Source organism: Drosophila novamexicana, unplaced genomic scaffold, assembly GCF_003285875.2.
Source record: "Drosophila novamexicana strain 15010-1031.04,08,12 unplaced genomic scaffold, DnovRS2.1 tig00000072-arrow-arrow-pilon, whole genome shotgun sequence".
NCBI classification, from domain to species: domain Eukaryota; kingdom Metazoa; phylum Arthropoda; class Insecta; order Diptera; family Drosophilidae; genus Drosophila; species Drosophila novamexicana.
In genome coordinates this window covers 1,218,199-1,243,401 of record NW_020824771.1, presented here as the reverse complement: position 1 = coordinate 1,243,401, position 25,203 = coordinate 1,218,199, and the positions used below count along the sequence as shown (strand labels likewise).

The window sequence follows — 25,203 nt, the reverse complement described above, 5'->3', positions numbered from 1 at the left end:
CCATCTATGTCAGTTTCGCAGTTCAACCAGGAATGGAAGTAGACAGATGACAGCAGCCCGGGACCTTCACATAAAGGAAGCAAGGATAAGTGCACAAAGTCAGTTGACTTTGAGATGCACTTAAAGCGGATAAGTTAAGACATCTAACGGAAGTCTAGATAAAAATTGTACGGACCTCTGATCTATAGGAAAGAGTTTGAGTCCAAGAACTTATGAACTTCAGTTCCTCAAATTGGCTTTATTCTTATTTATACAAAAATATATATGTAAATATGAACTTACCCAAAAATTCCCACACGCACGAATACTTTATTGTTTTTTATTAGTAGGAAGGATACGGATTCACATTGCTGAAAAAGATAAGCAGAAAACGGATTAAGGTGATGTATAAAAGAGAAGTAAAATGAGAAAGAGAGAGAAAAAGAGAGAGAGAGAGGGAAAGAGACCGAGGAAAAATAAGTGAGTCAAAGAGAGATAGACTATACAAGAGTCAATTAGAGTGATAGTATGAGCCTCTAGATAAGGAGATCAAGTTTATTATATTGCAAAACACAAATTGTTAAAGGAACACTTCATATTAAAGCTTCACTTGAATTTATGAGAATCGCCTAGTAAGGCAGCACTTAAAAATTCGTCATTTTAAATTAGTAGCAAAGGGGAGAGTTAAAATGGTCTGCATTTGCTAACCACATGCCTGCGTACATATGCACATACATACATATCTGCATACATACATACATACATACATACATATATATATATAAGTACTAACATATATTCAAACTACGTTCATGAATATGCATATGCACCTGATACATCAAGTTAATTAAATCACAGACAAAATTTTTAAATATCACACGTTTAATCAACGCATTAAAACCTGTAATGCTTAGTTGAATTTATGAGCATAGAGGGGCGAAACGTAGAAAGATGTGTTTTTATTAATTTTAACGTTTGTTAAAAGACAACATCAATATATACGCACTTACATACATAGATATATTTACATACACACATATATACACAGATATAAACATACACAAAGTAAAGTAAGCGTGGCTGCGTTCTGTATACGCAAAATATACAGTATGCATATACGCACACATACACACACTTAAAGCAGGTAAAGGTATACGTAGCACTTGTTACATTGCGTTGCAGCTGAGAAATTTACGCCTTCATTTCTAGCTATATTTTAAAATGTCTATGTACGTAGCGACATCTATTTACATGGTAAGTCTTTGAATCCTGCGGTTATTTATAAAGTCCATGTATATTAAATGTTAAAAGAGCTTTGCCATAAATATAATGAAAAATTTTGCATTAGTCTCAAAATATTTATATACTTAGCATAGTTTCAAAGTATACTCAAACAGCCCGAAAGTGTGTAGAGCATTTAAAATGCTAACAAAATTTCTACACTTTGCAGACAGACACCCAACACGCCGCACACATGACGATACAGGAGAGCAGGAGAGCAGGAGAGTCGGAAGAGCTGAGAGCTGCGAGTTGGAGTCAGGGCCAGTCATCTGTCAGAAGTTGGCTACCCTGCCGCCATATTGAATTTTGCTGTGTGTCTGGGCTGTGCCTGGTTGAGTCTGGTTGAGTTTGTCTGATGGTTTTCAACCCACCTTGTTGCTGATTGCTGCTGCTGTCACACACATCAGCAGCAGCTATGCTGCTGGGATTTACACACACTCACACACAAGCACACACGCATACACTCACACACTCACGCACAGATAGAAAATGGCAACTTTGTGCATAATTTTGCGCCTTGTTGTCATGTTTCATGACTCCTCTTGGCGTCTCCTGCCTTCGTCCCTGCATTGGCCTCGTGCTTATGTGTGTTTTGTGCTGCCTTGTAAAATGTAAATAAATACGTTGAGCAGGAAAATAATTTTTGTTTGTGTAGTTATATGCCAGTTAAGAGGTTTATGCGTGACAACAAATCAGGAAAAGTGTTTGCTTTAAGTGACAGACGTAAAAGACATAAGTAGTACCTGCTCAGATGTGGTACGAGCTATAAAAAGAAACTTGTTGTGTAGTTGATGGGCACAATAATTAAATCGCAAGTGAGAGTTATAAAAAGAGAAGAAATCAGAAAGTCATGATAGATAGTAACTGAAATGTGTTGTTATGATATGATGCTAAGTTAGTTAAGTTAGCTAAGTTATTTCTAAAACAAAGTGCCCAACTTGAAGGTACCCTGTACTTTTGACAATATATTTCCATAAGAACATCTTACACTTGCACAGAAACTATTTCCCAGTCATTCAGATAACCTAACAGAAAGGTTCAGATCTCAAATTATAGGCAAGAAATAAGTATACTATGAAACGCTCTAGAAGCTATAATTAATAATAATAATAATAATAATAATAATAATAATAATAATAATAATAATAATAATAATAATAATAATAATAATAATAATAATAATAATAATAATAATAATAATAATAATAATAAATAATAATAATAACAAGACTATAATACTAATTTTAATAAAATCCTCAAATATATCTATAATAAACATAACAATAATAATAAATAAAGCCAAACTTTTCAGACACCTTCAGAACTGAATCTTGATTTTAGCACGCATAAACCTAGCTGAGGTGCGTGTGAGTAAATTGCCTAAGCTTGTTAGAGCGTCATTGCCTTGCCTTTATGCTACCAATTTCCACGCACTATGAAAAAAGGGGTGGCCGGCAGCAGCCCTCGAGCTAGACGACAACAGCCCCGCCAGGTCCCGCCCAAGTGGTGCGTTGCTCACGCAGCTATCATCAACAATAATAACGAGAGTACAAAGCACAAAGGAACAGCCTCTGCCTAGCCGCGCCTCCTCTCCTCTTGTTGGTGCTGCCTTCTAAGTTAAGCGTCAAAAGTTTTGATAGCTTATGAGATGCCTACTGGAGCGAGTGCTTTGACTCCGGCGACTCCTTGCTAGAGCCCATTGAGAAGAAGCGGGCAACATTTTTCATTTTTAGTTGGGCAAAATTTTTAACACAAAACTTTTATGTAAAATGTCTTGCGAGATAAAAGTTTAAATTGTCAATTGAAAATGTTGTTGGTAAAAGTTTTTTTGATTAATTTTCACTGCGCTGTGCCGTTGACAATAAACCCGATGAGCTGCTGCGGATGCGGGCACGGAATGCGGGGCGAAGGGCAAGAAAGTGTGTTGAAGTCCCAAGCATTTACATGTTCAGTTCGGCACGAGGCAGACAAACAATTGAGCACATTAACGCGCACAGATATGAAGCAAGAAAGAGACAGTGCCAGAGAGAAACAGAGAGAGACATCATATATCTTATGATTGAGAGAAAGAGAGAGATAGAGAGAGAGAGAGAAAGTCTACTGCGATTTGCATGTGAATGTGTTGAAATAGAATTTAATGGCAAAAATAACAATGAAAAGTGAAGAGCAAATAAATAAAAATAAGCTGCAAAGTCTGTTGAAAAGCCGAGAGTAGAGCAAAGCGAAAAGGGAATTGAGATGACAGTAGATGACAGAAAAATAAACGTAATACTTTTCTAGGAATCCTTTTATTACATAAAGCTGGGCTAATTTAAAAAAATAAAAGCAATAACTTTTTGCCACCCCATGTGCTATCTATGCCTCCAAGTAGTTGAAGACTGAAGTGGAATAAAAATTCTCCCGAATTTTATATTATTTACCAGCAATATCTTGCCTATTTCCAATAATCCTAGGATATTTTGTGCTCTTTAGTGAAACAGAAGACAATTTTATGGCCTTTTTCCATAATGTTGAGTTATTCTTAAAAAAAGGGTCTTCCTTTTTTGCCATCACATAGGCTTTGTTATGTTAACACAGTTTCTGAACAACTTCAATGGTAGTTTAAGTCTTTCTTAAGCTAGCTTTGAATGTAGCTTTAATTTTAAAATATTGATCAATAACTTCCTGATTATTCTCAATTCGCCTGGTTTTGAATCTGTTTTGTTGCCTTATTGCATTCATATTATTCTACATCACAAAAATATTCGGATTTTCCTCTGGGAGAAATAACTTTTTGGCTATTACATGGAGCAAAGGTTAAGAAACTTGCTTTTAAAATATTTGAAACATTTTAAGTTTAAATAAATTGGAATTTAAGCTCACTCGAATTTCTTATTATTAATCAATATTTGCTCACTTCTCATGCACATTTTACAGGGAATCTTGAAGTCTATCGTGCAGTGCTACGTACTTCTATATGCTCGTTGTCTGCTCTAATGCCATTTGCTTTATTTTTCATCAAAATTTCTCTACGCCTCAACCTTTGTCATTGCCAGCTCTCTCTCTCTCTCTGTGTTCGTGTCTTCTTGGTTTTCCCCTTCTTCGTGATTTACTGTTGGAAAAGCCATTTTGTACAATTTCCACACGATTGATTTCGCAAATTTTCGCCGCAAGTGCCCCCAGAAGCGAAATAGCAACCGCAACCTCGCCCACCTCCTCAACACTTCCGCCCATCACATACACACACACACATATATTTGGCAGCTGGGTTCCAGGCTGGTTTCTACACTTGTAATGCCTTTTGCCCTGTAGCCACAATTACCCAAAAAGCCGATCCAATTGCCGCTGCCCCCGCCCCACCGCGTACACACGTACTCGGAAAAGGACACCCTGCCAGGGTCACATGACTACTTTCCTCTGGGCTTATCGAGGAACACATCTCTCTAATGCAATTAAGCCGCCCCGCATTGCCTGCAATTCATAAATATTTTATTTGACCTCAGCACAGGAGCATAACTTTCAGAGGAGCACAGAACTGAAAACCCCAGCCCAAACCGAAAGCCGAAACCGAACGGATGGAAAAAATAATGTTCACATAGACATTGCGTATACGCCAGCGTGGCCAGCCAATATGCTCTGCTACTTTTTGGGGTCATTATTACTTAACGCCCTGGAAATGTTAGGCAAATTGCTTTTCGGACCAGCCACTGGAGTGGGCTGCCGTCAAGCAAAACGGATTCTCTGTTTGCCAAGCATATTAGAGAGCTGCATGTGCTGCCTTTTGGGTGTCTCTGTCTCAGTCTTTGTCCAACCCCCACAGTTGGGAAACAAATGGCGTGTGGCAAAGGGTTAAAAGGTGCGGTTTGCCACGCTCCACGGTCTACGCTTCCTCGTCGCGGTGCCGGAAACAACCACCTAAAATGGACACCAGCTGCATTTGCTTTGTCTCTGCTGTTTACTTTTCATGGCTTGGGGTCCTTTTCTTTGCTTTGATGTGCCACAAATTAATTGCCTACAATTAGGCGCACCGGCAAATGTCATTCACTCACTCACTCGCTCACTCGCCCGACTCCAAGTTGTAAGCATTTTTGACACTTACCGTTGTTCCTGTTTGTAACGCTAGCTTAAAGGCTTGCCAAGTCTGAAAACATAGCCGAAACGGACAAAACTGTTTGTTAGTGCAAAGTTCCCAAAAGAAGTCCACTACAGCAATTCCTGACAAAACATATGCCATTACAGCATTACTTGTGTATACTTGTGGAATGTCTGTCACATGCAGACAGCGGCAGAAACAAAAAAAAAAAAGAGAAAGGAAAGAGAAGGGAATGCTTGTAGGAAAAGTTGCTGCAAAACTTTGCTTGTATCCTCGACCAAAAGAGGGACTTTTGCTAATGAAAAGTGTCTGCCGTTGGCTCTTGAAAACTTTTTCATTGACTGGAACTGGACCCGAGTCCAGTTATGCCAGCGGAAGTTACTTTCTTTTCATTTTTTTTCTTCATATTTATTGAAAGAAATAAAGCAAACGATCGAATAGGGTGTACGAAAGAAATGCTGAAGATTTTATGCCCTTATTGTGGCAACTGCCATACAAATTTCAATAAATTTATATAAGTACATACATATATATATTCTGCTTAAGCAGGGCTAATAAATTATTGTTGGTTCGGCTATTGGTCACACTTCTTACAATTTTAAATGAATCAATTCGAAGTTAAAAATAAAATGGAAACTGAACTATGTCTAGATTTTAATACACAAATGCCACATATATTATTCAAGTTATTGTTGCTTGGTGGACTGGAGTTTCGTTCATTTCCATATTTTTTCTTATTTTTTTCCAAATAAATGTGGTTCAGGGTCTGAAGACCTTAGGACTTTCCCTTAAACCGTTTCAATTGAATTGTTATTGCTAGCTTTCGTCTTAAAATCAAGCTTGCTTAAAATTAAGAAGCACTAACTAGGCATTAAGAACAAACTAAAAATGTGATGGCCTTTTCCATTTTCGGGTCTACATAACAGAAACCAGCTAGAGATACGAGTTTGACACTCAGCCAGCTCCAGTGCTGGTCAAACTTTTCGTGCCAAGCAGAAATTACATTTTGCGCCGCATTTGGGTTTTTATTGTTGGCCAAGTCCCCCGACACATTCTTAATGGCAAGCACAAAGCACTGACCAAAAGATTTATTATCAAATGTCATTTTTGCTCGCTTGCTCTCAATTCCCACACTCCATATAAATGTATACAAACATACATACACACACACACACACACACACACGCACACACACACAATCTCTGTGCGGATTCTGTCTGCCCTAAAGCATTTGTTATAATCAAAAGTTCTTGACTATATGCGCTGATTGCGCTCTGCGCTTTGATTTCACTGAACTTTCGCAAATAGTTTTGCCATTTCGCCAGCCGGAGTCGCGCCTCGTGTCGTATGCGCAATTTATATGGCTTAACGCTGACAGTTCAATAAGCCAGCCACAGGCTGTCGCTCACCAGCTGACTCCCTGTCTGTCTCTATGGCTCTTTAATTTTCATAAATAACCGAAAAGAACAAAAAAAAAAATAAGAAAAGTTATAGGCCACCAACTATTGGCAAACTACCTGAGACCCAAGCCACTAATTACGCATACGCAGTGTTGCCGGGTCGCGAAAGTTCCAAAGTTCCTTAACCTGACTACCGACTGCCATTTCAATAACTTCTGTTGCAGTTCCCATACAGCTGCGGGGGACTTAGCCTAGACACGGGCGCAGGCAGTGCCAAAATTTTTGGCTACCATATATCGTTTTAACATAATTTCTGTGGCAAAATTAACTTTATGAACTGTTGAGCAAAACGAGGGAAGCAACCGGCAATCGGCAACTAAAGATAGAAGACAGTCCTTGGAGCGTGCGCCGCACAACCTGCCACTTAAAACAAATAACAAAGTTTTGCTTAACTTTGCGGCAAGTCGCTCGATGGGCTCGCCCCGAAACGGTTGCCCTGCCTTTGCCCTGCCAGCTGCCGGGCCTGCGTTATATTCCTTCTCCTGCTTCCAAGGAGCTGCCCCAGTCATGCCTTGTCAAAATTATGGCCAGACACAAAGCAATGTCGTCGTCAACGACGTGGTGCGGCTTTGTCTTGGGCGTTGCAGGAAATCATCCGCAGTGTGCGACTCGGAGTCGACCCCCTTAGGCTAAATTACGTATGAAAATGGATTTTATTAAAAAGAAGTTGGCGACGGCAAGACATTTACGAAAGCAGCAAGGCAAACGACAGCAACTCTGTTTACATTTGCCCATCAACAATAAATTGAGAGCTGTTAAAAAAAAATAAAAATATTCAGAAGCAATCAAAAAAAGCTGTACAAAAATAAAATACCTTAAAAAGGTTCATATAAGCTTATGTACAAGTATAACAAGCAGGTATTACCAAGCTTTACAAAGGTTTTCTCTTGAATTTCTTTCATTTCATTTATTCCACCCATTTTCCGCCGCAGGTTGTGGATTGAATTTGAACTTTTTATGTTTTCCACTGAATGAAATTTTACAAAGCCCCATCTGAGTTTTTAGTAACATCAACTTTCAACAAGCTTCTATATGATATATATTTAAACTAACTAGCTATTTAAACCTACTCCAACTACGATAACGCCTCTTGTCAAAATGTATGCAAATAATGGCTTTGCTTTGTCGAGCCTTGTGTGACAAAAGACTGCATTTAGCTATTAGTCAGGCACGCTAATTGGAATTGATGGAGAGCGAAAAGAAGGAAACGCTTGGAAAGCTGCAATCGGAGAAGTCGAGAGCTGCACATCGCCCATATTACTAAAGGCCATTTAAGAGCCAATAAATGAAGGCGGCTTGGAGTTTGAGAGGTGGGCATTTTTGGGCAATTGCCTGCATTGAACCTTGAGGTAATTGCGCTGCTTTCAACGCCCCAACAAAACAATAAGCCTTAACTGAGAAGCACAACACCTAACCGGCAAAGACACCCACACACACACGCACACACTGGCATCGATATGGCGCCAACTTTGGGCCAACTTCATGAATTTTGAATGAAACTAAGGCTAAGTCAGAGCCAGAGCCCTGCCAGTAGACGTGAGGCAGTCACAGTTGGAGCCGGGCGTCGTCCTACTCGATTCGCTTGCGCTGTCGTTTGTGTCGTTCCCGACTACCGACGACTACTTAGAGACGCCTAAACAGCTTCATTACTTTTATGGGGCTGGCGGCGCGCTTCGTTGGCTCGCCCATTGTCTGGGGCCAGGCCAGAGCCGTCGTCTGGCCAGGCGCAAATTTGTTTGTGTAAATTAAATGAAATGACTGTAAAAATGCCAAATAAGCTAATTTGCGGTTAGTTTTCCACAACAATACACGCATACATACATACACATTTATACAAAAGGAGACCATAACTCTGCCCGGCGCCCATCATTATCAATCACAAACAAAATGGCGGCACAGACAGCCATTGCTCACTTTAACGGTTCACCCCATCAACACTGCATAAAACGCGCGCGCGCTCCGCGTCCAATTGGAGCTGTCCATTTGGCCAGCTGGACGCTACGCGTTGTTGTGGTCCTTCTCATAGCCCATCGTCCGGGCTGCATATTAAATGCAGACAAGTCTCTGTCATGGTTATTTGTGCCGCTTGGCCATGAATTTTGCATTAGAGTTTAGTTAAAGTGCAGCTGGTGCAAATAGCAGCAGCGCAACGTATAGTTTTCCGGCACGTTTCCAGCACTATGGAACAGCGTAGCGAAACTTTTTATAGAACTGTGCGAACAAAGCACAGACCAGGGAACCATTTGCCATTTACTATGACAACTGCTTTTTAAAGAACGCTTGAACGCAAAGGCAAAACGTTTAAATAAAATATATCGATAGCTCAGATAAAGTACATATAGGCAACTTTACCTTATACAAACCAAAAGTATTATATTATATTTATGCAATAATTTAATATTATTATTTCTATATATAAATATGATTATTAAAATAAAGAACACATGGATAAGCAAAGCGTGATAAGGCAAGGGATGCATTATATATCCCATTCGATGGACTAAGCTCCTAATCGAGCCTTCCGACCCGAGTTTTTGGTTATTTTTAATGCCAACTATTCGATGCTCAAAAATGAATAAATTAAAGCCCTAAGCCCATTTCAGGCGAATAGTACACTTTTACGTAGTCGCATGTATATAAATAATCTCACTGACAATAAATTGTCAAAATCCCAAAAACGGAGAATAATAGCAGCAACAACAACAACAAAACAAACAAAAACGCACAAATAAATTGCAAATGAGTTGCATATCAAATGATCATTAGCATTTCGTAGGCATTTTAATTGAAAATTTATATGGCCATTGGCGGGGGCGGAGGCGGGGGCGGGGGAAAGCAAACTTTTCTGTCAACGTGGCTGGATGAGCTGTACGCCGGCAGGGAGGCACTTCTGGACACCATGTTTTGCATATCAATCTGAAAATCAATTAGAACTTGCTGGCACGCGCCAGCTGCCCAACTTTTTTCATTAAAATTAAGCGCCAACGCCAGTGCCACAGCAGCTTGATGTGGGAGTTTGGAGGCGGAGGTGAACCTGTGGGAGCCAAGCTCAACCTGAGCGCAAAAACTTTTACGCTGAACACAAAAATGTATAATTACGAGCGTTTACATAGAGTTTCACTGAATAACTCTCGCTTTAAAAGCAAAGCCCGCTTACAGTTTGCTATTCACCAACAACAGCAACAACAGCAACAAGCCACACACATCCTTTCAACAGCGTGTGGCTCTCAGGCATCGTTGGTTTATAGAAAAAATTTGCATAAAGTGCGCATAAATTATGCCGTGAAAAAAGTTATAATACCATACTTACAGCAGAAGTACAGCGACGAGCAGGACTAGCGGGGAGCAAAGATGCTTCTATCTGCCCAATAACATATACATATATCCCCCTTCCCATCAATCCCGACGGGCCGTAGTCTCTGTTCAGGTGTGTGTTGCCCGGGACGCATGTGACAGAAACTGCGCAACTTTCAACGTGGCTTCCAGCGGAGGAATGAGTGTAACAAGTCGGGTCTTCACTGTTTACACTTAAGCACAACAGCAACAACAACAACAACAACAACAGGAAGAGCAACAACTGCGACGAGCAACAAATTTGTTTAACAAAAATTTCATAAAATAATGCAAAAGTTTCCTCTGCTGTTCCTATAATTCATTCCGGGCGGGCAGCTGTTGTCGCCGCCAGTTGGTTGACACTTTCCGCCGGGCTCGATTGCAACTAGAAAGTTGTCAAAGCAAAATGTTCATCAATTCATTAGATTGCCCGGCGCTAGAAATTGTTTCCCCATCAGCTCCAATAACAGGCAGCTGTGAGCTGAGCTACTACGAGTTAATTTGTCACTTGTTATCTAAGCGAAACTGAAAAGTTTCTCAAATAAGCCCAATCATTTTCCTAGTTGATCATCAAGCAGATGTCACATCATGACTTTGGATATCAGTAAGTTTAAATTTGCTTAAAACATTGAGTAGCTTAAGTTAACTGCAACACAGATTCGCGAGACACGTGAAAGTTGCTTAGTTTACGTAGAGTTGTCTACTTTATATATGTATCATTTCTACATAAACGTCCGATCTCCAAGACTGAGATGTAAATACCACCTTTTCAGTTTCGAAATCTTTTAAAACTTCAATGTTAATCGATTTTTTTTATTAAATTTAAAGCCCCTATATATATAATGATAAAATAAAATCAATACTATGACTTTGACGTTGACTTTTCTTCATTCGATCTCTCACAGGATCTTACTTTTACTTACTTCAAAATAATAAATTAAATAAGCGTCAGTTAAATACCTTAAGATTCGTATAAAGACAGGGCTCAAAATTTACCACCCCCATAACTCGGCCAAATCTCATCCGATTTTTACGAGGTTGGGCTTTTTGTTCATGGTTTTCCCTCTAGAATAATCTGGCATTCAAATCTGAACACCGCCTTAATTTAATCATAGCAAATGCACTTGTATTGTTTTTTTTTTCGTCTCACTCTAATTTCACTGATTATTTTGGCCACCCCTGCAAGATGCAGGTCTCATCCAATCCAAAACCAATTAATTCATTGCCTAAGCTAGCTGCTGGGCCAGTCCTAGCACCTGTCAGTTGGAGAGGTTGACGTCCACTTGCACCTTAATTGAATTCGTGTAATTCGTCCGGCCCTTGCTGCGCCCGACGAGCTCCTCCCTTTGGCTCGTCCCTGCCAGTGCCTTTTGTCGTTTCGCGCCGCTTTCGCCCGCTTAATGAGGACTGACAGGCGACAAGCGTAATTAAATTTTATTTAAGTGTTACATGCAAATTTTGCTCGCATTTTGGCTTTCATTCGTTTCTGGAGCAGACGGGCGGACACGTTCTGTGTTAGGTTTGGTCTTTGTCTTTGATTTGTCTGGGCTTATCTGGTGTTGCAATGGATGGGGCTAATTTATGAGCTAGCCGAACCGCGGGCGGTCTGAGGCACCGCTGACTGTCAGTTCTCATTGCTGTTGGCCGCCACTTGAATGGGGTCTAATGCCTCACACGCAAAGCGGCTTATTGATTCCACCCTTAGATATTGCGCATACGCCGCGTGTGTCCTGCCTTTTAAGCCATTACTGCTTGTTTTACGGACTTGCCCCAGCTCTTTGTGCTCTTGATTATGATGGAAGATGCGCCATGGTCACAGACTCCCAAGCACCCACCGCCCAATCCCTTCTCACAATCTCCCACTCTCTCTCTCTTTCATTACAATCAGCTGGCACTGACATTGACATATTGTCATCATTAACACTTTCCTTTGTGTGACTCGTATTGCATAAGCCTTTTTTCCTTAATGTGTTTCGCTATTTCTTACTTGTAGAACTTGTTATTGTTGCTGATGTTTGTTATGCGCTCTGATTTCTGCGCACTCTACTAGCAATTTGTATGCAAATACTTAGTTGTAAACAATTTTGCAATCGCCGCTTCTTCTTGAAAAATGAGTCAAGTGCATTGATAAGTGACTTCTGACTGCCTGCTACGCCAGCCTCTCAACTGCTCTGCGGCGCTCAGTTAGTTTTCAGTACAGTCAGTCAATTGACATAGAAATCTATTCGAATCTAGTTGCAATGGAAGCTGCGACTGATTCATGACAACTGCACCCAACTGACGCCGACAACTGACAACAACAACGCCCACTTCGTCCACTACTTAGCCAGAGCCGAGAATGGGAGTAGAAGCTAGTCAAGCTAGTCGGCAAACGCTTTTAATTAGCCTATTGCCTTTTACATGTGGCTTCATTTGCATAGCTGTTGAGTGGGACAGCAGCCGCAGCAGGGGTTGGGGCAATATTGCAGCGGAAAACAGGTTGTTATTATTTTCAATTATGTTTAATACAAAGTACGGTGACAAAAGCTAACCTATTTAATACTCACTATAAAGACACATTAAGTTTAATTGGACCAATTACATTTCTAAAAACTCTCTTGTAAAAAATTATCTGCCTCTACTAGTTTTTACCCGGACTGTATAACTTTTTCTGAGTTTTTTCATTGAAGTTATTGTAGAAGTTGCTAATAAATTTGTATTCATTTTAAAATATTATAAACATTAATGAGAATCGCATAGAAAGGCGAAAAGGAAAACTCCACTTTCAACGGCTTTTTGCTATAGGTCTATTTTACTGAATAATAATAAATTGTGCAAAATAACGAAAAACAAACGAGCCTTTACAATTCATGAGGTAAACAAGCATTTCCTTTAAAAAATGTACTGTCAGGAGTCAATGATATGATTTCCAGTCTATGTTCTCGTTACTTATCGATTGGCCTTAATTTAAACCTTTTAATAATTGATAATAATTAAATTACATTTTCGCTGGTTTGGAATTTAGTTAAAGCTGACGCCAAAAGCTGATTGATTCCTGTCTGCTCCAGTGCATAGTAATTAAGAGGCGCTTGAAATTGTGCCGCGCTGCAGTTGCTCCACATTCATGAAGTTGCTGTCTATAGTCTCGTTGGTGCGAGAGGCCTGTGTATCTTTGGGTCTATCTATAACGCCATTGTCAGCAATAAATAGTCAAGTACATAATACTTATAATTTATTTTGCATACAAAAAAAAACAACTTGGCTACGATATGAGTCGATGCTGATGCTGATGCTGAGTGTTGGATGTTGATACTCGTCGAATCGTATCGTTGTCGTTGTCGCAGCTGCCCCCGTCGCACTTAGTTAGATTTATGGCAAAGTCAGTCGAGCAATTTGCGTGGGTAAACATGCACTAAAACTCAATTTAGAGGCGGATATATGTGTGTGCGTATCTGTACTGTAGTTACAGTGCCAGCGGATTGTATGCTGACACAGCGAGAGCGACAGCAGCGCGCAATTTAATGCGATTTAAGCAGCGCAAATTGAGCGGGCCACTTGAATGGTTGCTTGAATGAATGAATGACTGACTGCTTGACTGGCTACACAACGACAACAACAACAACAACAACAAGCACCACAACAATGGCAACTGATAACGATAACGTTCAGAATCTGCCTCTATCCTGCGTCCTTGGTGCCTGCCTCACATTATTAAATTATACACTGCAAATTCTCAACTCTCGCGTACACCAATTAATCCCAACTGGATTTGGCATAAAGATAAGACAACGCCGCCTCCATGTTGTCGTCATCGCTGCAGGGCAATCTGCCCAAAAGAAAAACTCCACGACCCCGACATCGAATGGCTCGGCCATTGCGGCGTTGCTCCCAAATGTGCCGTTTGACAATTTTCAGCGCGTGGCAAGGCGGCCTCTAAACGGCCTCCATTTTCATTCCCAGCCTGCCACTTGATACCAGCAGATAAGTCATTTTTATGTGACACTTTGCCTTAAATATTTCACATTTTTTGCCTATTTTCCTGTTGTTGTTGTTGTTGCTGTCGTTTCTTTCAAGCGGCAAGGCACTTGCAGAAAATTCAGCAGGCGGACAACTGACTAAGTAGGCGCCATTATATAAAGCAGGCCAACAGCCTTGCAAAACATTTTCCATCACCCACCCTCTCTCTCTCTCCCTCTTCCTCGCTCTCTCTTTCTTAAGCTCTATGTAGGCGGCTGGGCAATGACACTATTGTCGTATATATAGATATTATAATAGAATACATATTATAATGAAAAAGCCATCTTTAATGGTTTATGATTGTGAGGCTTTGATAGGCGCAGCAGATGAATACGAATGACCTTCATTGGCCACAACTGAACAGTTGTTAAGTTGATGAGTTTGAAAATATATTTAAAATAAGTGAATAACAAGTATTAGTGCTTAGGCTGATTTGCAGCAGACTCTTGGAAAAATATACGGGCCTTTGTTATATGTAGCTAAGCACAATTTTCAAATATTTCAATCGTTAAGCATTATTTGAATTCGTGAGAATTGCATAGAAAGGCGTTCCGTGCTTTCCTATTTTCCCAAAATTACGCTCTCATTCGCTTGCTTGCCCCCCGGTCTCTCTATATAGCCTTTCTACGCGATTCTCATGTACCAAACCCAGAGAGCAGACAGAAAATAATAAAAAAAAATAAACTAAAGTTAGATTTGCATATAGATAAAAATATTATCAAAAGATTTGATGGAATTTGAGGGTAAAACATTCGCACAAAAGCAGGATATACATTTAAACAGAAAGAAGAAGTTTGTAAAGTACTTCAGAAACTAACTATAAGTGAGGACAAGCTATTATCATTTCATTAACTCTGCCAAATTTTAAATTGATGAGATAGCGTATATAATTCACAATAACCAATCTTTCAAATAGTGATTTATATAAATCTTTTCACTGTAACATTTTATATATCTGTAATATTTCTCGGTATTTCTGAATGCAATTTAAATGGGCAGAATTATAACAAATTTTGCCATCTTTACTCTCCAATCTCTTCCTGCTATTCCTGTTTATCTTGTGAATCATCCAAGCATCTACAGCAAGCATCTTTCGAGACAGCCGCAGTGTGAAGCATTCGCACGTCAAGTGGCCGCCAGTCAAGTCTGTCAGTTGGCCAAGTGGCGTGACAACAGCCGCATCTGGAGCCAAATATCCAAAACTGGGCAACATCATTTGCCACTTGCCAGTTGCCACATTGGTTTGGCTTGGCTTGGTTTAGATGATTTTGGTTGCATTTTAGCATTTGAATTTGGTCAGTTTTTGCAACTTGTTGGCATTAATGGACTTGACGCGATGCCCGCATCAAATTGGCGCTGCAAAGCTTCGAGTTTGGAGTGCGTCTTTGGGGCGACCAAGTTGGCCACAGCCCGGGCTAACTGGTTTCTCAGAATTAAGCAATTTATCATTTTTTGTTGAACTTATTTTGCTGTTTTTTGGCTAGCTAGAAAATGTACTCGTAATTGAATTGAGTCTCGTTGCCGTCACCGTCGCCTTCGCCGTGTGGGCAAACATTTCAACAGCTATGCTTAATTATAAGTCTGCGACAGCGGCTTGTGTACACTTGAGCCCATAAGCCCTGGCTTTATAGAAATTCAAACAGTCAACACAAATTATGATTGTTATTATTTTTACGCATTATTTACACACCTTTCTGGTCTTGTTTACATTTGGCCACACCACAGTCCGGCCATCTGCAAGCATCTCCAACGCTCCTCGACTCCGTGCCACTCCATGTGAGGTGCCTAAGCCGCAGCTTTGCAGCCCGCTCACGTCCGCCCGGACACGACCTCGTCATTCTACAATTACAACGCCTTCTCTCAAACCGAGAGTTAAGTTACATTTGGGCGGGTTGGGGCTTGGGGCTTGGGGACTAGGGGCGACTGGCATCAATTGACAGCAGCTCAATTTTGTCATGGCTCATTTTTTCGATTTCCACACTCGATAGTCTCTCGCCCGCACTCGCATTTGCGTGGGCAAATTGTTACGTTAATTTTTTAAGAGGCTTTTTTCGGAATTTGTCCGCAAATCAAATTAAAAATATCATATGAAATTGAGTACTACAGACAAGCAGCTATATTAGATTGCGGCTTTTGTTTAAGGCTTTCGAATAAAGTTATCAAACTGACACTGAAGTGCGCACTCCATAAATTTTCATTGGTAATTAAAAACTGAATTCAAAAGCTTATCATTTTATACAAATTTAATTTAGTTTGTTATTGAAATTATGTAAAGATGAATGCTTCATATATTACCTGCTAGTGTTTATTCAATTTTTATGCAGAGTTTTGAAAAAAAAATGATCCCAATCGGATGTGAAGTCATATGATATGCTAGTTCCATTTAATAGGGTTTTGCGGAAGAGTTGCTGATAGAGCAATCAAGTGAAAATATTATGAAAATCTTCTTTGCATATAACTATATGTTAAAGTATTCCGATGGTCATAAGACTTTCTCATATGTAAGCAGCAGGGTAAACTGAGTCGATTATAAATAGATGGATCTACTGAAATAATTGAGCAAACTTTGAACGCCCTTTCTTTTACACAGGGGGTATAAATTTGTCGAAAATGTTGAACTGCGTATCAAATGAATTTAATTAGGGATCTTTGCAGTTGAGTTAATATAATAATATAAATACAGCGATTGGTTAACTAAAAAATCGATCGCTTTCCGCCAATTTTCCACACTTACTGGTGGAATCTATCCGCCTGAGCCAGTCGTTCGTTCGAATAAATTAAATTTACTTCTAGAAAAAAACGGAGTTTTCCCTCTGAGTTCTACTTGTAATTTAACGCCCTCAATTCCATTGCAATTTTCGTTTTTCATTTTAGGCATACCCCTAATGACATACAATTTTGATGGTATTTCTGTTTGAATTCCCCCAAGTGGCACATTGAGAGTCCACTTGGCAAATGAAAAATTGTAATTTTACATATGCAAACATGTTGCCTCCACTTGCCTTTCACACTAGCTGAATTTAAAATACATTTCAATATGTGTTGTTTGGCTGTTTGATTTTCTTTCCTTTTTTTTTTTGCAGTACATTTTAAATTGGATTTGTGTGCTCAACGCTTTTCGGATTTTTAACAGCATAATAAATAAATTGCTCAGTCGACTGCACTTCAACGGCAAAAATTTCCAAATTTTGATGAAAATCAATTTTTGCTAAAATGTTTGCCACATTCTGCATACATGGAGCAACTGTGTGGCCCATGCCAAGCGATGCGATTAACATCAGTTAATCAAAATAAATATTTGACGCTGTTGTCGCTGCCACATGGAAATCGCATTAGGCGCCATTGGTTAGCAACGAGTTGGGGGTTGGGTCGCCTGTCATTTTCATAATTGGCCAAAAAGCCAGCAACGAAACGCGCAACTATTAGCCAGCTGCCAAACTGACGCAATGACAGACTGACAGACTGATAGACTGACAGTCTATCGGCCAGTTTGACAACAGAGCGCAGCGAGGACATGTCGCGGGGTGTTGCCTGTCAATGGCCATTTGGTTGGGCGGCCCCTTTATTAAAATTTAACGCCGCAAAAGCGTAAAATTGCCACACTTATCTGGCAATGTCCTTTCTCCTCTCTCCCCAAACACACACACATACACATATTCGCCCGCTGTGCGTGCATTAAAAGTTTTTTAAAATGACACAAATTGACTTTTGATGTTTCGCGGTTGATTTTTTTAATGGTGCGTAAAAAGTTTATTAAATTTTAAAGTAATTTTTGCGTTCTTTTTTTTTTTGAGTTTTTTACGTTTCTTGTTTGTGCGAATTTCCATAAAAATAATTTTTCAATTATGCTGGCGACGCGACAATGGTTTTTCACTGAATTTTCACAGTTGCCAACAATTGCTGGGATACGCACATGTGGCGAGCGGGTTGCGGGCAGCCGACAGCCAACTGTTACAGGCGGCTGCGTTGTCCTCGTGTAATGAAGTTTGAAAATGAAGTGCGACAACTAGCGTAGCAGGCGACACTAAAAGGATCCGAGCTGCACCAAACCGGGCGCCAACTGTGCTGTGACATTTTGTGGCAATAATGTTGGCAGCAAGGAACAGGCGGCCACAGCAGGCACAGCAACAGGAACAGGTCCTGGCTGCACCCAGCACACATGGCACTGCATGAATTTGGCAGCAAGTGCTGCATACCCCCAAACTTCGGGCTAAATGGAGCTCTGCTCTTTTTGGCTGGCAGTTTTCATGGATGCCGCCCGTCTGAGTCTGAGCTGCTCTGCATCGACAAGGCGTGTGCAACGAACTATTAACGACATTAACGCCGTCTGCTGATATGCCAGTGTTGTAAATGATATTAAAGCCTTTACAGACAGCTTTGCAGCACTATGCAACAAGAGAGAATAATCTTCAGCGTGGCGAAGATTAAATAAGCTTTATTCTATGATAATCTAGTTCGATTGAAGAGAGTTTTGCGAAAGAATTTCGTTTTTTTTTGACAGAGAAGTCAGGATTGTAATTGCGGAGTTTGGTAAAGTTAACTTGAAATCAGATATGTGATCCATAAGAAAAAAACTTATATTTTAACCGATTTTTCCCATCGAGCTATAAACTAGAGTATCGCGATGTTCATAAGAATATCTCATATGCAAGGAGCAAAGTAAAACTCATCAATGCCAAGTTTGAAAACAGAGTTGACTATGCTGAGAGACTAGCTTAGATTAACACAGACAGACATATACACACAGAAATGACTGATCAAGCAAATGTATATGTCTATATAAATAAATTTCTAACATGTATCAAGCGTTATAATATTTAGATATATATTCGTCTTCTGCTATGTATTCCCCAATTTCTTGACAAGCTCATAATCCCTCTGCAAGGAGGTATAAAAATGGAGTTCAGTTTTCCTGCCGATTTTCATCTACAGGGCTGGGCTTGTTATACAATATTATACTATATGCATTGTACAGTTAATTTTAAATAACTTAATATATATAATTTTATTGTTTTTCGTTTTGTATAGGGTTCAAATTCCAAACTGGGCTAATTATAAGTTAAGGCCATAGTTTGCAACTACTAAAACGCAAGCCAAACGAATTCATAATATGACTAATAATATGCGAGCTTTTTTAAAACTAAATAGTCAAATGTATCGAATGTTGTCGCTCTATAATTTCACTACAAAAGTGTTGCTATTTGCATTAAACACATCAACAATTTGCATAATAAACCTGACCGAAACAACATCAACGCCATCGCATTAAAACTAAAAAAAAAAAAACACGCATTAATTTTCATTAAAAAGCACGAAAAAACACAGATACAAAAAAAAAGAAACATAATACGAATACATTTAGTTAGCACCTCGGTTTGGGGCAATAAAAATACCAACAACAGACAAATAGACAATTAATTATGGGCTACAAATAATAACAATAAAAATTAATAAGCATTAATGTGAGTTATGAAATATTTTGTGCAGCGGCATCGGAGGCAAACTTTTATCGCATAAATTTCTATATAAAATGCGTAGCAAGCGGCAACAAATCACAGCAAAAACAACTGCAAGTAATTATTATTTATATAAGGTTTTATTTCTAGGTGCTCAAGAAGTCGGTGTGTGTGTGTGTGTCTGTGTGGGTGGGTGTAAGTGTGTGTGAGTGTCGGTTCCAATTTCTGTTCGCGTTGCCAACTATTTCGCTTATCTTTGTTGGCAAAAAGTTTTGCATCAACTTTACAGCAACAAGAAGTAAAGGGCGCTTGACGACAGTAGCCCACTAGGAGATACCCTAAGTCATTTACAAATTATAAAGTTCCTTTCCACACTAGAAAATGCGTTCTTCATAACTTTTGGCTTTAATGGTCCGATCTTTATACAACTTTCAAAGCCCAAGAACAAGCCTCCAAAATTTAATTTTTCAATTTTTAAGAATCAAATTTTACGTCTCTAGCTGAGATATGGTAAAAAAAGTAAGGATATTGATTTTATTTATCGATTACTTGAAAACGGGACGAGCTGAAAAATCAAGCTTGATCGTTTAGTTCTATGAGAGAGTCCTCGTACGACATTTCTTTATCCTTATAGTTTTTAAGATCAACGCATTTATGCACACAAATAGAAGAAGTATACAGGATTTCTGCAATTTTGTATACTATACGAGATTTTGGCATCTCCCGCCCAAATAAACTTCGAGATATGGCAAAAGACGGATATAGATATTGTTTTCTTTATCTATTTCATGGAAACAGGGCAAGTTATGGATGAGTTAAAACGCTTGGTAGAAAGACTGCCATAGCTATATAGACCCGGCAGCTAGCGCTGATCGAGAATACATGCCTTTTATATAAATAAGCCGCATTCCGCCTGTTACACACTTGCACAGAAGTAATCCACCCATTTTGAGCCATTTTGAGGGTATCAAAACAACAGCAACAAATATCAACAAATTTTTACAGCGTCGTCGGCTTTTTGTCTTTGATACACAGACAGCCAAGTGTCGTCTGCGAGGGGTCTGCCCGGTCTATCGAGGGGCGAGAGGCGCCCTGTTTGATTGGAATTCGCTGGCAACAAAACAAAAAACGATAGAGAAAAAAAACGAAATTGGCACCGGCAGATCAAAAGGTGCCGTCAAAAGTGTTAGACGACAAATAGTCTGAGGGCTCCTCTCATTATTTTATTTATGCAGATGTCTCCGGGGACCTTGCATAATCATGATCAGCAGCGAGGCTCAATATTTGATTGGCGTTTAAACTGTTTTGATCGCGTATTGTCATCGATATGTTTTCCAATTTTCAATTAAAAAGCGTCAAACAAATTATTGACGTTTGTAATGTAGCCCCAAGAGCTGGCCATTTGTTGATTGATATTCACAATTAATGGAGGCCAATTACTCCGCAGCAGCTGGGGCCCAACTGGAAGTGCAACTGGCAAACAGCACCAAATGCTCAGGCCGGCACTTCACTCGGTCATCATATGTCAAGTGTCAACCGGCTAGAGAACCTGTGATGAGTGGGCGACAGGTTGAACCCAGGTCAGGCGAAATTTGGCAAATGTAAACGTTATTTGACAAAGTGACCAACGGTTGGTATTGAGTAATCGGTTTACAAGATTGAACATCGATAGACGAGAGTAAAAAAACAGTTCTCGTCGTGGTGTCGAAAATCAAGTTACTACATCTACAACCTGAAAAACTCTTCGACAGTATAAATTATTATATTAAATTCGATAGGTAATTCACATTTGCCTCAACAGCACTCTGTCTACATGAGACAAATCCAACAAAGATGATCAGAGATTAGAATATCAAGAACTCTATTTGAATTTCCAAGAAGTTAATTATCCTTTCGTATATTCAAGATTCTCAGCGGCATATTCTAGACTCCAAAAGAGGCCTCATTTACTGCGTACATCATTCTTTAGCATAAAAGCTAAATATTTTTCTCCTCAACTGAACAATTTTCCTTAATCGAATACCACTTAAAGACTTTTGTAATTTGTAGCTACCTCAAAAAAAAAAAAAACACTCAATCACTTATGGCGAAATTAATTAAATTAAAAGCAACGCTTCTAGTTAATCATTCAATGCCAGCTGTTTTTCATCTGCTCTCCTGCATATTTATAATTTGGAAATTAAACGATTTGCAAAGTGCGTGGCCAACGGAGCTGCCAGTGATCCATTGAGCCAGGCAGCGAAGCAGCGAGGCAGCTGGCCAATCAATCAAATTCAGCAGCTCAACAACAGTTCCATCGCCAATCCCTAGTATCTATGCCCAAAGCCATCCCCTACTTTAGTTAAAGCTGCCCGCTTGATTACCGTTCAAAATTGATTGATTAAATGCCGTTGTCAACCGCGTCTCCATGGTCGTCGCCTCTGAGTCGACATCGAGGAGTTCCTACTTCTACTACGGGAGTCCCACAGTGCCGTTCGTCTCGTCTTCCAGGGCTGTCAGCGCTTTTGTCAACCCTCAGCGACGACAACGACTGCGGGTAATCCCCTGGGCTCGCAGCGGATACTAGGATGCTGCGAGTGCTGTGAAAAAACACATGCTTGCATTTTAATTAAATTACTTACAGAACATCGAAAGGAGACACAAGGCACATTCACTCCTACAACAATTAAATTGATTAATAAAGATTGTCAACCGAACCATTTTCGGCAGAGGGAATCATTCGCCGTTCACATGTCACATTGTAGGCGCTCCCCGTCCCGCCACAACTTGACAAGGGTTGCCACACAGATGGGAGTCAGATGTAGAAAAGAAATGTGACAAAATTATGGGCATGATAATGGCACTCGTGGAGCCTTATGAGGTGCCCCATTTGTATATGTCAGCTTGTTGCTCAAGCTGCGTTTTGTAAGGGTCGCTAAGTGAACAGAGTTGCCAGAGTGACTCGAAAATAACAAGGGAATTTAATAAGAAATATAAAAAATAAAGGATGTACATTGAAAACAGCGTTGCCAGACTGTCAATAAAACATATTAAATATATTTTTCAGCTGGCAATGCTGCTTAGTGCAAGGAAATAATGTGAGCAAAAGCTCTAGTCTCTGCTCTAGTCTTGACGCTCACATATTGGAGCTAATATTGGAATTAAAAACTTCTTTATGTATATTATAAATCACGCTAACCCGGTTACACACTATAGAGTTGCCACATCGATTGCAGACTACGAGAGAAACAACTTAAAAGTCACATTTCCCCTCATCGTAAATCTCAACCAACTGTCAAGCGTTCGAGTTGTATGGCACAATTCAGTGAGTGGCTCTTCATAAATCTGGGAAACCTGCACAGGGCGTATAAATTGCCCAACCTGAACGAAGGTCTAACCATTATCAGGCACAACAGCCGCGTCGTGTTCCCGATAATTGCCTTCAATTTTGGTGTACAACTAAAATTACAAAATCCAGCATTTTTGTTCAAGAATAAACTAAATTTCTATGTACATAAAAATCAGATTAAACAACTCGATACAATGTAGAAAGCTAAAGCCGCTGCCAGATAACTGAATCGAGTGCAGAGAGTCCCACAAATTGAATCTAATCGTGCGGCTATCTACGTGTAATTACAATTAACTCGTGTGTGTGTGGCCGGAAAACTGAGCTAAGGAGAAAGGCAGAGAGGGAAGAACTAACGAGCAAAAAGATAATGAAATATATATATATATATAACGATTGTGTGGGTCCAAGATAAGCCCGCTAACGGCAGGTTCATGTGCGCCAGCAGGTGGGGAGTGGAAATCGTAACGGGGTAGATTGGGCAGCTCTTGTGGTAGCCCCCCCAACAGTTTCCATTTTGGTAATCAATCATTGTCAATGCCGCCTGCCGCTGCTGTCAATGCGGTTAGGTGTGGGTGGCGGGGGCTGGGCGTTCTGCGGAGGGAGACGGACGGGCTGACAGCAACTTAAATTGCTTGCAAGTATGTTGAACTAAGGGAAGAAAGTGGTTTTGGCCAGACTTAGAGATTCGCCCGACTGTGGGATAACAAAGGAAGTCGACGCCGGGCGAATGGGAAAACCCAGTGAAAATGGAAAACGAGGGCAATGCAGGGCAACTAATAAAAATCAAAATGAAATCAAATTAAATAAGCAACAAAAAGTGTGCTAAAATAGAAAAATAAAAGCAGAAGAGTAGCGCATAGAATAATGACAAGAAACAACAATAAAGCAGAGCAATTACAGTAGCAAGAAGGGCGAACGATAAAGGAAGGCGAAGCTAAATTAAAGCAGGACTCTGATAAATTTCTAAAGTAGACACAATGAAAATTACAACAACAACAACAACAACAACAACGAAGACGACAACAACAGACGAGACGAGAAGCGACATAAAATGCGTACAGCCGAGAAAGAGGAAAAGTCAAAGGAAAGCCATGGAAAAAAGCAGCGGAAGGAAATGCCATTATGACGTAAATGTGCTAAAATAAAACAACATGGCGGACAACGACAACAACAACAAGGACGACGACGGCGAACCGTGTCGAAAGCGAGCAGCTCCCCGTAGAGCTCAGAGAGCGTAGATGTGAGTGTGTGTGTGAGCTGTGTGTGTGTGTGTGTGTGTGCGTTTGGGGCTAATGTCAAAGTCAATCTTGGGAAAAACGCGTAGCGCATAAACATACAACAAAATAAAGTACAAGGCAAAGGCAAAGCCAAAGGCAAAGGCAAGGGCGAAGCGACGGTAAAACCAACCCCCAAAAATCATTTTTGGGGACTCGAACCCAAAAGCGACAACTCGATTTTTCTTTTGGCAGCAAGAAAAATTACCGAAATTAAAGCAAAAGAAAAACAATTTTCTTCAGTTCTTGTCTGCTTTTTTTTTCTCGCCCATTTCCCTAACATTCTCACATGTGCACAAGGGTTAAGACTCGACTTTGAGAGCAACAAGAAAAATTGTTTAAAATTGCAAACTGTAGTGACAAAATGAGCACCAGATGAAAATGTTAAACACCTTTTCGTATTGTTTTTATTTCCACATTTTCTTTTTTTTTGTCAAACGCTTTAGATTTGTCTAGTTGAAGAGCCAGAACGATTCGCAGAAATGAATGAACCCCCATGTTTTGGGCAAAAGAGACGAAGTTTCGATGATCTTGCGGGCGAATTTACAGCATAAATATATGAAAAATATAAAAAGGGAAATTATAAACAAAAAATTAAATACATAATAATAACTTATCCGTATAATAATAACTTCTTTAAGTAATCAACTAATTTTACTGCATTCTTTTATTATGTGTTGGCAAGTTTTCAGTTTGAATTCAGTTCAGTTTTTACCATGAACCCTATCTTCAAACAACTTGTTAAGCAACCTGATTCAAAACAGAAAATAAACTATTTTTCAACATACAAACAGTCTAGAACCAAAACATAAATGTTTTGAGCCCTAACCATTGCAGACAATTTTGATTAGAGCTCAAATGTAGCCCGCAATTTCTATATGAAAATATGTACAGTTCACAATATTCTCAGTAGAACGGGCAGCTATAAATTTGAAAATATAATTGCAATTACATACAATACATTTTGAAAATGTAATTGCAGATATTAATATTTTGAAAATATATGAAAAACTTTCAGACTTTG

General features: G+C 39.7%; 1 protein-coding gene across 1 annotated transcript in view; it reads right to left on the bottom strand.

Annotated features, from left to right (window-relative positions):
• The window catches only part of LOC115771436 (frizzled-2), a 100,214-nt gene that overhangs the window by 69,478 nt on the left and 5,533 nt on the right, over positions 1-25,203 (bottom strand). Inside the window, exon 3 of the mRNA XM_030717141.1 lies at positions 283-350. The gene's annotated coding sequence lies outside the window, so the exon portion shown is untranslated. The remainder of the gene's footprint in view (positions 1-282; positions 351-25,203) is intronic.